Here is a 14,914-nt window from a genome sequence, read left to right as displayed (position 1 = left end):
AGTCGACCCAAAAAATATTGACACAGTGATTGATAAAGGTTAACGAGCAAAAATATTGCATCTACGAGCGTATTGAAGCCTGTTTCCTAAATGAGCGCAGATTGTAACCCCATTTACATCCGGGTCGTATCTGTTCTTACGGAAATGGGCGAGGTTGACCGATTGCATTGTGATTTTACCATGAATACACATGATGAATACCACCGTGTGTATCGATAATCTTCAGGTACACCAGGCTTGTCATTATGTATCAAATACAATTTCAATCATCTGAGATGATTTTGAAAAAAACAACTTATAATTAATCTGTGTGAACCAACACCGAATGCTATCATCCTGATTTGTTTAGGGTTTGTTGTCGTCACGATATAGCTGAAAGATGGCCGATATGACTTTAAATATAAACTCACTCACTCACTCACCTAGTCTAGCGAGAATTTCTCTGTGTGATGTAGCAAAATAATACAAATTGCATGAGTACGATTAGCCTGGTGTGTTGATACCATATTAAATTATAGATCAGAGTTAGTTATCAACACAATGTGTAGTCACAGTTCTGACCTAGATTTATATGCTTAGTGTATATATATGTCTTTAACCTTTTGTGAACGGTTTAATTACTTTCAGGTACAATGGACAATTTCTAAAGAGTCTGTGTAATATACAGGTATTTTGTAATCTTGGCAAATTCGAAGTCGGATTGACATTAAATATAATACGTATAAACTGACGGTCAAGAGACTGGACAGAAGACTGCATGTGACCAAAAGGTTCAGTCATAAATATCAGATAGTTAAATGAAAACATATGCCTTTTTCTTCAACGTGTTTCGTTGTTTAAAAAGAGGGCATCTGTTTTTATTTGACCATCTGATAGATAGATACAATGTATAAAGATGCACGTGTTTCCTTTCACTTGAAGGGTATAGTTTACATATACTATTAGGCATTTTAAGTTCTGTCAGCCACGTACATAGGTATAACAGTCATAAGTACATGTGTTTCCTTTCACTTGAAGTGTATAGTTTACATATACTATTAGGCATTTTAAGTTCTGTCAGCCACGTACATAGGTATAACAGTCATAAGTACATGTGTTTCCTTTCACTTGAAGTGTATAGTTTACATATACTATTAGGCATTTTAAGTTCTGTCAGCCACGTACATAGGTATAACAGTCATAAGTACATGTGTTTCCTTTCACTTGAAGTGTATAGTTTACATATACTATTAGGCATTTTAAGTTCTGTCAGCCACGTACATAGGTATAACAGTCATAAGTACATGTGTTTCCTTTCACTTGAAGGGTATAGTTTACATATACTATTAGGCATTTTAAGTTCTGTCAGCCACGTACATAGGTATAACAGTCATAAGTACATGTGTTTCCTTTCACTTGAAGTGTATAGTTTACATATACTATTAGGCATTTTAAGTTCTGTCAGCCACGTACATAGGTATAACAGTCATAAGTACATGTGTTTCCTTTCACTTGAAGGGTATAGTTTACATATACTATTAGGCATTTTAAGTTCTGTCAGCCACGTACATAGGTATAACAGTCATAAGTACATGTGTTTCCTTTCACTTGAAGTGTATAGTTTACATATACTATTAGGCATTTTAAGTTCTGTCAGCCACGTACATAGGTATAACAGTCATAAGTACATGTGTTTCCTTTCACTTGAAGTGTATAGTTTACATATACTATTAGGCATTTTAAGTTCTGTCAGCCACGTACATAGGTATAACAGTCATAAGTACATGTGTTTCCTTTCAGTTGAAAGGTATAGTTTACATATACTATTAGGCATTTTAAGTTCTGTCAGCCACGTACATAGGTATAACAGTCATAAGTACATGTGTTTCCTTTCAGTTGAAAGGTATAGTTTACATATACTATTAGGCATTTTAAGTTCTGTCAGCCACGTACATAGGTATAACAGTCATAAGTACATGTGTTTCCTTTCACTTGAAGGGTATAGTTTACATATACTATTAGGCATTTTAAGTTCTGTCAGCCACGTACATAGGTATAACAGTCATAAGTACATGTGTTTCCTTTCACTTGAAGTGTATAGTTTACATATACTATTAGGCATTTTAAGTTCTGTCAGCCACGTACATAGGTATAACAGTCATAAGTACATGTGTTTCCTTTCAGTTGAAAGGTATAGTTTACATATACTATTAGGCATTTTAAGTTCTGTCAGCCACGTACATAGGTATAACAGTCATAAGTACATGTGTTTCCTTTCAGTTGAAAGGTATAGTTTACATATACTATTAGGCATTTTAAGTTCTGTCAGCCACGTACATAGGTATAACAGTCATAAGTACATGTGTTTCCTTTCAGTTGAAAGGTATAGTTTACATATACTATTAGGCATTTTAAGTTCTGTCAGCCACGTACATAGGTATAACAGTCATAAGTACATGTGTTTCCTTTCACTTGAAGGGTATAGTTTACATATACTATTAGGCATTTTAAGTTCTGTCAGCCACGTACATAGGTATAACAGTCATAAGTACATGTGTTTCCTTTCAGTTGAAAGGTATAGTTTACATATACTATTAGGCATTTTAAGTTCTGTCAGCCACGTACATAGGTATAACAGTCATAAGTACATGTGTTTCCTTTCAGTTGAAAGGCATAGTTTACAAATAGGTATTCTAAGTCATCCAGCCATGTACATAATTAATAGTCATCCTGCGCTGCTGATATTGTCTTGGTGGTTGCGCCATGTCAAACAGATGTCCCATTTCATGATTTATCAGTTGGTAAGCTCCGTCCACTATGGATTTCTACTCTTTCCCTGCTTTCCCTGCATCTGCTTGAGTCGATATATGTGATATCGATCTACACGTATATATGTTCATGTGCTGATGTGATCTCCGAGTAATGTGGAATCCTTTTGTCCACCACCTTCACTATGATGTTGTTAAAAATGTCCTTGCCTTTCCTTGCCACTTGAAGCATTAGCCTAACGAAGTAGCCAATGCACGTAATAGGCACCACTGTATAGTTATTCACTCTTTGTAAAGAGACCTCTGTGTGGTTGATACATCATTAATCCTATCCATTTTGGCAGTGATTAGCAGATGATTAGATTTGGCAGCAGTAATTTCGTTGATCTGGAGCAAGCTATTTCGGCAATAAACGTGTTCACTCTAGGAGGACAGTACCCAATCAATACATTAAGTACAGAAATCCACCAGCTCAATGGGACCACTCACAGTTTCTTATACATAACCCTAGTTTGCAATTCGAATACGATATTGACCGCAAAAACTGTATAACTGTTCCTTATATCAATCAGTTTGTTATATTTCTCGGTTCGTTATATACGGCTAGTTTGTTATATCCATCAGTTTGTTTTATCCGTCAGTTCGTTATATCATCAATTCGTTATATCCGCCAGTTTGTTATATCTGTCGGTTCGTTATATACGGTTAGTTTGCTATATCCATCAGTTTGTTATATCTGTCAGTTCGTTATATCATCAATTCGTTATATCCGCCAGTTTGTTATATCTGTCGGTTCGTTATATACGGTTAGTTTGCTATATCCATCAGTTTGTTATATCTGTCAGTTCGTTATATCATCAATTCGTTATATCCACCAGTTTGTTATATCCATCAGTTTGTTATATTCGCCACTTTGTGGTATCCATCACTTTGTTATATCTGTCGGTTCGTTATACACGGCCAGTTTGTTATATCCATCACTTTGTTTTACTAAAATCAGAGTCGATTGTGCGATTCTGTCAATATCGTGTTTAGGTTGCCACACTCAACAATATTCCGGCTGTTTGGGGTCCGTATGTAAATAATCGAGTCTGGACCAGGAAATCCAGTGATTAACAGCATGACCATATATCTGGATACGATGGTGAGTTAACCAAGGCAGCAGGCCTGACGACCCTTTAATCGCCTCCTACAATATGACACCTGTGAAGGTCCGGGTTAGAATACTGGCCTTCAGTAACCCATGCTTGTAAGAGGTGACTAACAGAAACAGGCAGTGGGGTCAGTGATTTGGTTGGCACTTATCATCGGTTCCCAATTGTGCAGATCGACGTCTCGTGCTGTTCATCACTGGATTGTCTGGTCCAGACACTTTTCACAGACCGCTGCCATATAGCTTGAATACTGCTGAGTGCAGTGTAAGACTAAACTCACTCACTCACTCTTACAATGCGAATGGGTGACTGAAGATTAGTTGTAACTAGGGTCTTCACGGGTAATGACTTCACGGGTAATGACAAGGGGTTGGGATGGGAGTATTACCTATAAGCGAAAAATCACCGCCAGTTTTCACGGAGTCAAAATGTCTTTATGTGTGTCAGTCCGTTTACTTATTTGAATTTCTCCCAGAACTGATTATTATCAACGGGTATGTCCGCCATGTTGTTGATATTGCCAATCCATCAATGAGTTCAGATTGTAACTCGCATTCTAGAGGATGGCAACACCAATGTGTTTCCTATTTTACCACCGAGAAGACAGAATTTAACCAACCCGACAGATGTGATATAGAGAGAAACAAACACAGGTTATTAGTTAACGACGGAACATCTCGTTACCATCTCGAGAAACAGTGCGATTTATCAAAGATTTCCAAACATAAGACATTTAAAAACTTGGGTATTCATAATGTTTTAATGGGTGAATATAGTTTTACGCTGTACTCAGCAATATTTCAGCTTTATGGCTGCGGTCTGTGAATAATCAAGTCTCGACCAGACAGTCCAGTGATCAACGTCATGAGCACCGATCTACGCAAATGGGGTCCGCAATTGTGGGATTCATTAATATACCGTTTGCATTATTCAAGAAATGTATCATTTACCTTTCAGAATGCTGAGAAATACAAACGTTACATGAACGACAAAATTTCACAACGGATTTCAATATATAATTTTGTTTTCGTTTCCGAGACGATGCTCACTGTAATCAAAGACAATACGTAGACACTGATTGGCCCTCGTCCGCCGCCTGGTAGAGATAAACTCTACGTCGCTAATAGCTACCAACAGTAGAAGGAGCCGGATATTGTTCTCACAGTCGATATGCGCCTTGGGATCAGCACACAGCTTATGTCCGGTTTTGTGGAAATAAGCGATGTGCCTAGTCTATTCCCTGTACTGACTTAAATCGTGAGTGAGTATTGCTTAACGCCACATCAGCATTTTTTTCAGCTATTCACGACGAGAGTTGAATCGCATCTTGCTGGTGTTGTGTGTCAGTGAATGTATTTAACTTTTATTCTCGCAGTTGGCACACCACCCTTCATGTGAACTACTCGTACAGAAAAAAACAACAACTAAGATTTAACGACAGACCTTCGACACTGAAAAACATTCAGGGCGGATGTGGAACTGAAGCAAAGGAAAAATAGGACCAGCTACTTAAGCAACTACTCCTCTCTGTCTGGGCGTGAGTGAGTGAATGTAGCCTTAATCAATAATCCAGCAATGAATCAGCGGGGAACAACAGACATTGTATCCATGAGGGGAATCGAACCCGGGTCTTCGCCTTGACGAGCGAACGCTTTGACCAGTAGGCTACCTCAACACCCTTGACCATATGGACTGGCGTGATACATGGTAGCTTAGCAGTTAAACCGAAAACCGGTTCGAGTCCCCACATGGTTTCAATGTGACATCTAGTTTCGTTCTGCTCCGGCGTGATTTTGATGAAATAATGCTACATGAACAGGAAAGAAACCCAATTACACACTCACTCTGAGCATATAGGAGTGCCAACATGCCAGGTTTAATAGGAATCATGTAAATCCTAATTTATCACGGAAATACCCTTACATTCTGGCTCATCACATCAATACACATGTATGTGGAGATCGCATTTCAGCCCTGAAGATATGAAGGGTAATTAATTTAAAACCTCTTCACACTTGAGGCGGAAAAAGCCGGAATGCTATCGGAATGAACGTTTCTGGTGATTCCTGCGAATTCGAAATGAAATGTAATACTTCTTACTGCATTCCGAAAGTATTCCAACTAATCGGGCCAATTCTTGTACCATACCCGAATGTTATAAACATGTTCAAAACTTTCGAGGTACACTCGATGTGGAAACATATCGAACTGCTTATGATTTGTATTCGAACTGCATCGTAAGTATTCTGAACATATTCAAGGGAAAATAGAAAAGACAATCCTCTCAGAATGTCTCGAATGTCCCACGAATGAGTCGGTGTATCTCCACTACTGCTGGACTAAGTGGAACATTCTCTTAATATTCCGAATGAAGTTGGAATGCAGCTCAAACATACCTAGAATACACCTGGAATACATTCAGAACGTTCCGAATGCATAATAGCACCTGGGAGTCGCATTCGTACAAAATTTTAACAAATTGTCCATTTTGACATTCTCTCCCGAATGCGCTTCAACTTTTGGAAATATTATTCCTGACTGATTCTCCTTGATTCCTGTCAATTCGAAATAAGCGTGAATTGACCTTGAGACGTGCTGTTCTCGTCACACGAGGCAATAAACTGTAACAAAAGGCACTGTAACAAATTCACGGTACTGTACAGGAGTGTCCCTGTGGTGCATACGACGATCAGTCATGTCTCAGATATGCTCCAATGGTTTAAGATCGAGTTTCATTCCATCGTGAGATATGTCATTGGGTGCTTAACTAAGTTCTACATGTATGTATGTATGTATGTATGTATGTATGTATGTATGTATGTATGTATGTATGTATGTATGTATGTATGTATGTATGTATGTATGTGTGCGGGTGTGTGTGTGGATGGATGGATGGATGGATGGATGGATGGATGCATGCATGCATGTAAAATACATGTTTTGGAAGGAAAGTCGGTATGGTAAATCGGATTTGTTTCTGCAACGACTTGTTATGACTATGAACACGAACAATTTCACACAAACATAAATACAGCTATCCAGTAAGCGTTTTACAGGAGTTAGCTTGATTTCAATTAGAAAGCTTTGTCCCTGGAAAAAAAGCATTATGCCAGTCACGCTGACAATCTATTTTCTTCTGTAATTGACAAAACCTTCAGAAGATTTGGTTCCATTCTGTTTTAACCCCTAGAGATGCTATCTAAGGTTAACTGTCATTCTATATTACTTTAGTGATTATTTTTATGTCAAATATTTCTCACCATTTGGAATTTAATGGAAATATGTTTAATATATTAGTATCCCGAACAACATTGAATACAACCCTGAGAATTATACACTAAGGGGCAAAAGAGACTACGTCTCAGATGATTTTATAATATTGTTTATGAATTAAAAATATTTGCCATACTATATCCGACATATTCACCGAAAGTGCCTATCTGTTTTTAACAATTATAATTTGATCAGAGTTGAAACGGGGTACGTGGCTGCACATATATTTCTCACCCGGTCTTTGTTGAACCAAGATAAATTCACACAAATTCACCCAGCCACAATTACTTTTTACGAATTGTTGCAGAAGTTGCAGTGTGACAAACATAACCTGTTCTTTCAGTTTACTAAAACACCGGTGTGCTTTATTTGCCCCATTGGTTATTAATTTTAATATTTTTCAGGTTTCATACCCATATGTATCAAGTCAAAGTCATGCTTCTTTCTTACATTCCTTGTACGTCTTTAACCTGGAAGTTATCAAATGGAAATGATATATTTAATCATTGATAAGATCGCATAAACAAATATTAGCATCCCGACATTGCATACGGACGTCTCCGCAACATGATTAAAGCAGGGTCTTCCATTAGGATAACTACAGTCACAACGCTGCCGCGTAAAAGCAGAATTGCCTTCAGCCGTACATCATTGACTGATACGTGGGTAGCGAGTCAACGTTCAAGTTCAAGTTCAACCTATACACACAGCTACGTAGTATGTCAGTTGGTGTCATCCTACGCCTTGGCACACAAAGGGTTCAGATTGATACTCTTGTGATTTCGTCGTCAATTTTGTGTCCGTTATGTTGACCATGCATCAGCGAGACGCGTTGTTGACGACTTGTCCATGACATTTGGATGATGGCTCCATTGTGCCGTGAGCTCTCGGCAATACCATATATGGTTATAAGAGGGCAAAGGATGACTACCCATGTTGGGCTATCGCTCTAAGGAACATCGTAGAATTACAAAAGGTTTTCCAATGTCTCACATTGTAGCCAGTCATGTTTTGTTTAGAAACAGAAATGAGTACACCTGGTTTTAGCTTGGACCAACTCTAAATGTTGGCTGAAATTACTGCGTTTGCTTGTTTACTGGTGTCGAAGAAAGTAGATCTGACGCGTGAACATTGTTAATCGGGGAACAAATGAAAACCGAAAACATGACTAAACAATTACAGAGGAAGCAGCGAAGTGTTCAGTATTCCACTCGGAGTTCACCACTTTAATGGGCATTGTACACCCGTTGAAGTAGCCTCAAAATGCCAGCAAATATCTCATATATCAGAACCAGCAATCAGTCTTGTCACCAGTCAAAATGAAATGTCAAAAATAAATAACTTGATATTTTGTGTCCATACTACAAACTCGCGGTAGCAGGTATAGATCCACATGATGCGAGCACTGCCTGGAACCATCGTCTCATGTTCCGAAAAAAGATGGCTGCAAAGGTAAAAGGGCTGTAGGGTAGCCTTGAGGTTCAAGCCTTAGTTCGTCACACCGAGGACCTGAGTTTGACTTTCTACATGAGTTCAGTGTGTGAATACCACTTCTAGTCATATTGTCGGATTTCTTTCTAAAAGGGACGTGAAACCACATTGATTAGCACCGATGGATCAGGTGAAATTTTCCTACTCTACAGTAAGAACATCCCCATGTTTCGGTCGGTCTGATCTGCAGTTCGTTCCACATGTGTCCTATACAGTGTTTAGATCTGGCGTTCAGACTGGCCACTGCATGCGGGGTCATGCGTTATCCTGTCCGATTGCACGGTCTCACATACGCTGCAAACAGTGGTTTTATGGGTCCGCTCATCATACAGAGGATCCAGATTCGATGCATGAAGCCTATTCCTAGTGGCCCCCGTCGTGATATTGCTGACATATTGCTGGAATATTGCTGTAATATTGCTAAAACAGGCGTAAAACCACCGTGACCGTGACTGCATTCGATGCAAAACAGAATATAAATGGCTATAACCGATGCAAATGAGGATATAAATAGTGCAATTGATGCAAAGCCGGATATGGATGTGTACAGCAGATGCCAAACATTGTATATTCTTCCATGGAACATAATCTCAGAAAAGCTGTAGACTATATATACATATATATGATTCTATTAAGTTTAGACACACTTTTTCGTTTCATATGGCTTTGTATCGTTAGATAATATTGGAATCAGTAGAGTAAATGCTATTGTCTCTCGAAGTTCCTCGTGCAGGTAACGTCACATCAAATTATCTATAAATATATTTCAATATAGCCAAAGGGAATAATACATGTTGACATACTTCCATGCAAATTGATCACAAATGTGACCCACAATGTCAGCTTAATCAAGCTTAGCGATTTCGAAATGGAGAGCCACATGTTTCAATCTGGGACGGAAGAAGTGGGCCAACATTTTAGAAAATTTAGAAAAAGGTTTTCAGTAAAGCATCTTAACGCAGTCTAGAAATACAACAGATGTTTCCTCTATCTCCAGTTGGAGGCTGCAGTCGCCCTGGCGGAAACAGTTAGCCCTTATTCCACAATATTAAGATGGTGTTATTTGATGATTTTCACCTCCATTTTGTTTCTACTTCCAGTGACATCTTCTTTGGCAGATAAATCGATTATTTTGTGTTTGATGCTAGTAATGGTATTTTTGCTCTTCCTTTATTTGCCATTGGTGTAAAACGAGAAAGGAAAACAAAATAATTGTGATTGGTATACTTATCTGATTAGAACGGAACATAAATTCCTCTCATTTGTTGAATGAAGATACAAACTAGATTATGACAACTTTGAAAACATAATATCGGCAATATAAATGGTTTAACGCCTTTGTTTGGGCACATAGCTACGTGTTTATGTCAAACATTAAGTGTGTGGCGCCACAAAAACGATCAAATTGTCATCGATTTCCATCCTAACAACTAGGTCCGTTACGCTTGGATTCGGTTTGTTTGTCAATTTCCGTGCTTGGGATTGAAGCAAAATCCAATGTTAACCCTTGAAATAATAATAGTAAAATGTAGTTTCTGTTCCTTAAAAGATGTATGCGTTTTACATGTGGCAACACAGCATATTTGTGTGGACACCGGCCAGAGAGCATTCCGCTTCCGTGGAGAATCCGCTTCTGTGGACAGTCCGCTTCTGTGGACAATCCGCTTCTGTGGACAGTCCGCTTCTGTGGACAGTCCGTTTCTGTGGACAATCCGCTTCTGTGGACAATCCGCTTCTGTGAACAGTCCGCTTCTGTGGACAAAGTGCCAGCTTAATGTCGGACCCCTAAGCGATGTAGACCTTAGATGTTCACTACTTTGATGTGACCAAAGGGTCATGGCTATGTCTCCTCCCAGCTCCGGAGCCGCGCTAGCTACTTTTACATATATCTAAAGTATACAGTCAAGGGTAAAGATTTGTATATAGTGATACATATGCAGGGAAGTCGCTGTCACTATAGTATATATAAGTATATATACTTACGTAGCTCTACGACATTCGTAAGTCTATGATAAACTGTAGAGTTACGACAGATCGTAATGTTACGAACGTTTCGTGAATCACGGCCCGCAAAATATAGTCCGGTTCACCAACATGCATAAAAGGCATTCGCATATCCATCAAGGTCCGTAGCATAATACAACCATCTTCAGCATTACATATGATTGTGAGACCTGGGCACGCTTCCGTAAACGCCAGAGACTACGGTCCATTTCCTGTTCTGACACTTTGTCCACTCTCGTCCGCCTCAGTGGTCATTTGGATAGAGCCTGTCCAGGGAGTAGGTTGGGGGAGCTGTCTGAAGTTTTTGCATTTAAAAGTTCATTAAAATACTGTACGTTTTGTTACCCTGCCTATCTTTCAGCATTACAGATATGTTTTTGTCTTGGTTTGGTTGTTGTTTAAAACCGCAGTTTTTCAGCTATTAGGCGACTGTCTGTAAATAAGCAGGTCTGGACCAGACAATCCAGTGATGTAAGCAAATTTGGATACGATGACATGTGTTTACCAAGTCAGTGAACCTAACCGGATCTCTTTAGTGGCCTCCTGTTAAACAAGGGTTGCTGCAGGTCAGGCCTAACCCGGATCTCCACGGGTATTGGCACCAAACGGATAAAACAAGGACTGATCAGTGCAATGAGCCTGACTGGGGTATCCATAGTAACTGTCGGGGGATTGGCACAGTAGCTGCGTCCATATGTTTACGGAAGTGACGTCAAGAACCACGCTCACTCAGACATGGGTAGGCAGAAAGCTACAATGACTGATGATAACAGTGGGAACCGGTGTAGCGTGAAAGGCAATGGTCGGATTATGTACTTAACATGCCCGTTGAGGCACGCGAACGACACGAGAGGAAACTGAAGTATCGATTGGGCACTTGCACCTTGCCTGACCTGTATTGTTTGCGAAATGGCTGGGTGGATGATCCGACAATGTGGCCAGGGATAACTTTCACGGATATTTATTTCTATCTGATAGACACCCCAGGTCAGCTCACCCACGAATCTTTCAGAGCCTTTCAGACTTTGGAACTGTAGAAGCATGTGTTATTTTAGTTGACAAGGGAGGCTTGGAGTGGTGTTTATGTAACATGTATGACTGGCAGGTGAGGCAGATTAGTCACCTTTCCTGATTATGTCATTGATTATGTGACAATATGTAAGTTAGGAAACAGGATGTGAGGGATTATTTGTATTGTATTGTTTGAAAGAAATGCGAGACAAACACTTGGGAGTTTTCGCAATACATTCTTGCTCTAAAAAACGAAGACTTGCAGCATTGGGCCACAGTGAAGTATGAAATCTGGATATTGCGAATATGATACCTTCCACAGATGTTTTAGAAAAATAAAGGTTGTGTACTTGTCTCATTATACAACACAGTTGTTACGTATCAAAAGTCGACGAGCAAATGTATGCAGCTTGTGTGGTTCTCTGTGTTTATGTTTACCTTCTGCCTACCGGAAGTACCCGGTCGCGTCTCGTGATCAAAACACTGGCGTCACCGTGGTCTGTCCTATAGAAACAGGATACGTCATGTCTACCAAACATCGCACACGTGGCCGTATATATCAGTGCAATAATCGTGGTTCCTTTGTCACCTCAAACCGCATGTCAGCTTCAATCCAGGCCCATTCTGCATCCATCCTTATGGAAACATTGATGGAGATCAAATATGACGGAAAGTCATTGTTTCTGGATTATCCGCCGTTAACGAAATGCATTTCCCACCGTGGCTCGTGTATGTAGACTGAAGTTTGTGCACAGTCAGGAGGTGTTTCCCGTGGGTGTCACCTGTGGAGTGAGTTGCTTAAGGTTTTCAGGGAATGACATGGGAGTCACTTCTCTCTGTTAACAGTTACACAGCGTCACACCTGGTTAGGTCTTGTTCACGCGGATGGTTCAGAAAGATCATGGATTTGTCATTTGCGTGGGTGGAGGATACATTATTAGCAGCCTCAAGACAATACAATGCTGTTTTTATACGATTGAAAATGTTCTGAATCGTACAATCCTGTCGCCAAACAATACCTGAAAAATTACAATCTTCACCGGTTGACCTGACGTGTGATGTGATTATTCTTCGTTTGACATTTCATGACTTTGATTTCATGTGTAAGCAACGGAATATTAGGATTAGGGGCCTTACTCTCTGACGGATGGGACTCAACCCTAACAAGTACCAGAATTTGTACTCTGCCAAATCCCAAAATATTACATACGTTTATTTTATAAGTGAAGAGAACGTTTTTTTAAATTAATAAACAGTCATATGTCATAGTGTACATCATTTTCAGAGGTTGCCAATAAATAAGATCGGTTTTGTTTTTGCTCTAGACAAGAAAGGGATGTGCGTGTGGGGTGAGGGGACGGGGCATATCTATTTTCTGGCAGCCTTTATTCTAGTGGTCAGTACTCGCATTTGTTGGGGTGTTACGTATAATTTGCCTTTGCCTTGCCTTGCCTTTGCGTGTGTTATGACAGAGCCACCGGTGCAGGTGGATACCTAACAGTCACACGGACACATGTTCATTATATAAAACACGTTCAGCATAGACTTCTTATATCTAGAGACATGGTTTCGTCACTTTTATCACATTTTTGTTCCTTCTCTGCAGAAATATGTTGCATGTTTTGAGATGTTTACCTAACAAAGATCCTATCCCTTACACAAAATCCAACACGTTAATGGAATGATTGGAGAAAAGACTTCACGATTCATCAACAAGAATCAACACTGACACATTGGAGTCCTCATTGTAGAATTCCGATAACAGTATGATAATTACGCGTAGTCCTGAGTCTGTGGGGTCTTGAGATCAAATTGCTTTAGCGAAGTAAGATCGGTAAAAATCATATGCTGAAAAATGCACTGATTTATGGAAACGCTTAGGAAATATATGACATATTTAGGATTTCAGTAACAATAAATTTAGATAAAATAAAACCATTCCCCTTTGTGAATTTTGAACGAAGAGATTCACGTGTGACAAAACGATCAACATGTCTGTGTGGCAAGAAGGGGGACTTCAGGTTTCCTTTATGTCGAGTAATATTTCAACATCTTCAGCGTTTGAGGTACAGTCAAGCATACTGATTTTATCACGATTTGAAAGGGTGATATATGACTCTCGCTCAGATCACGGTTAATGAAAAACACGCAGCGGACATTTGGACATATGTACTGTCCGTCCCCGACAAGTCTTTGCATGTGTTTATAAGGCAGGATACGGACACCCGGTGTCATACCTATCTGACAGTGACTCATATTCCAATATCGACGACATGGAAATCGAACGATGAAATCTGCTTTTAGATTTGGTAAGGGGTTTGCCCCTTTACTGTATCCCAGTACAGTGAATGAGTTAATATTTATTGTCACATCGGCAATAATTCAGCCATGTATTAAAGGTCAATGCATTTAAAAGAAATAATAAGCCTTTGGTGGAAGAACAGTACAACTACTAGTGTATCAAAGATATTCAAGTAAACCAAACAGACCACCACAAAATGGTATAATTAAACAGAACACTGGAATATAAGAAGTATCCAGTGAAAACGACAGAATCTAAAACCTTTGCTGAAAGCAACAGATTTCTATTACATTGACGTCCAACAAAAACAAATGTATTTATCTGTACAAAGCAAGGTCCATTCCCTCCTGCATCTCTGTAAAGGAGAGAGTGATGGCCCTTCACACTGACAGCTGGACTACCATTAACTCCTAAAATCGATTTCAACTATCAATTACAAAACAGCGTCAGAATAGTGTTACCTTAAAAGGAGTGGATCTGTCTTACTACGTCTTTCGTTTGTTTTGCGTTCGATGATCGGTATGTAAGGCCACCAAATTATCGGAGACCTTTTCACCTAATGCATACTTAATGTGACTGATGAAAACGATGACCCTTAGGACACAAAATGTCATACACTTTCCGCCGCTCCCTAAACTACATCAGGGTTCTTCTCTACAGAGACGACGTTCATGACAATTAAAGGCGTCATATAATGTGTTATAATGTACGATGACTTTCACAATCAACTGTACGTATTCTATATAACAGGAATTTAACCATCTTAATGACTCATACAACAGTCACAGGCACCTGAAATACCACGATTTGCTATGTTTTGTACATCATAAAAACCTATTTATGTAATATTTCTTTGTCATTAGTAACACTTCTCTTTATAATTAGAGTGCGACTTTTTACTCACAGTGAAGAGGTTCAGGAAGAATGGGGAA

Source organism: Haliotis asinina, chromosome 6 (assembly GCF_037392515.1).
Source record: "Haliotis asinina isolate JCU_RB_2024 chromosome 6, JCU_Hal_asi_v2, whole genome shotgun sequence".
NCBI lineage: Eukaryota > Metazoa > Mollusca > Gastropoda > Lepetellida > Haliotidae > Haliotis > Haliotis asinina.
Note: the sequence above shows the minus strand (reverse complement) of the source record.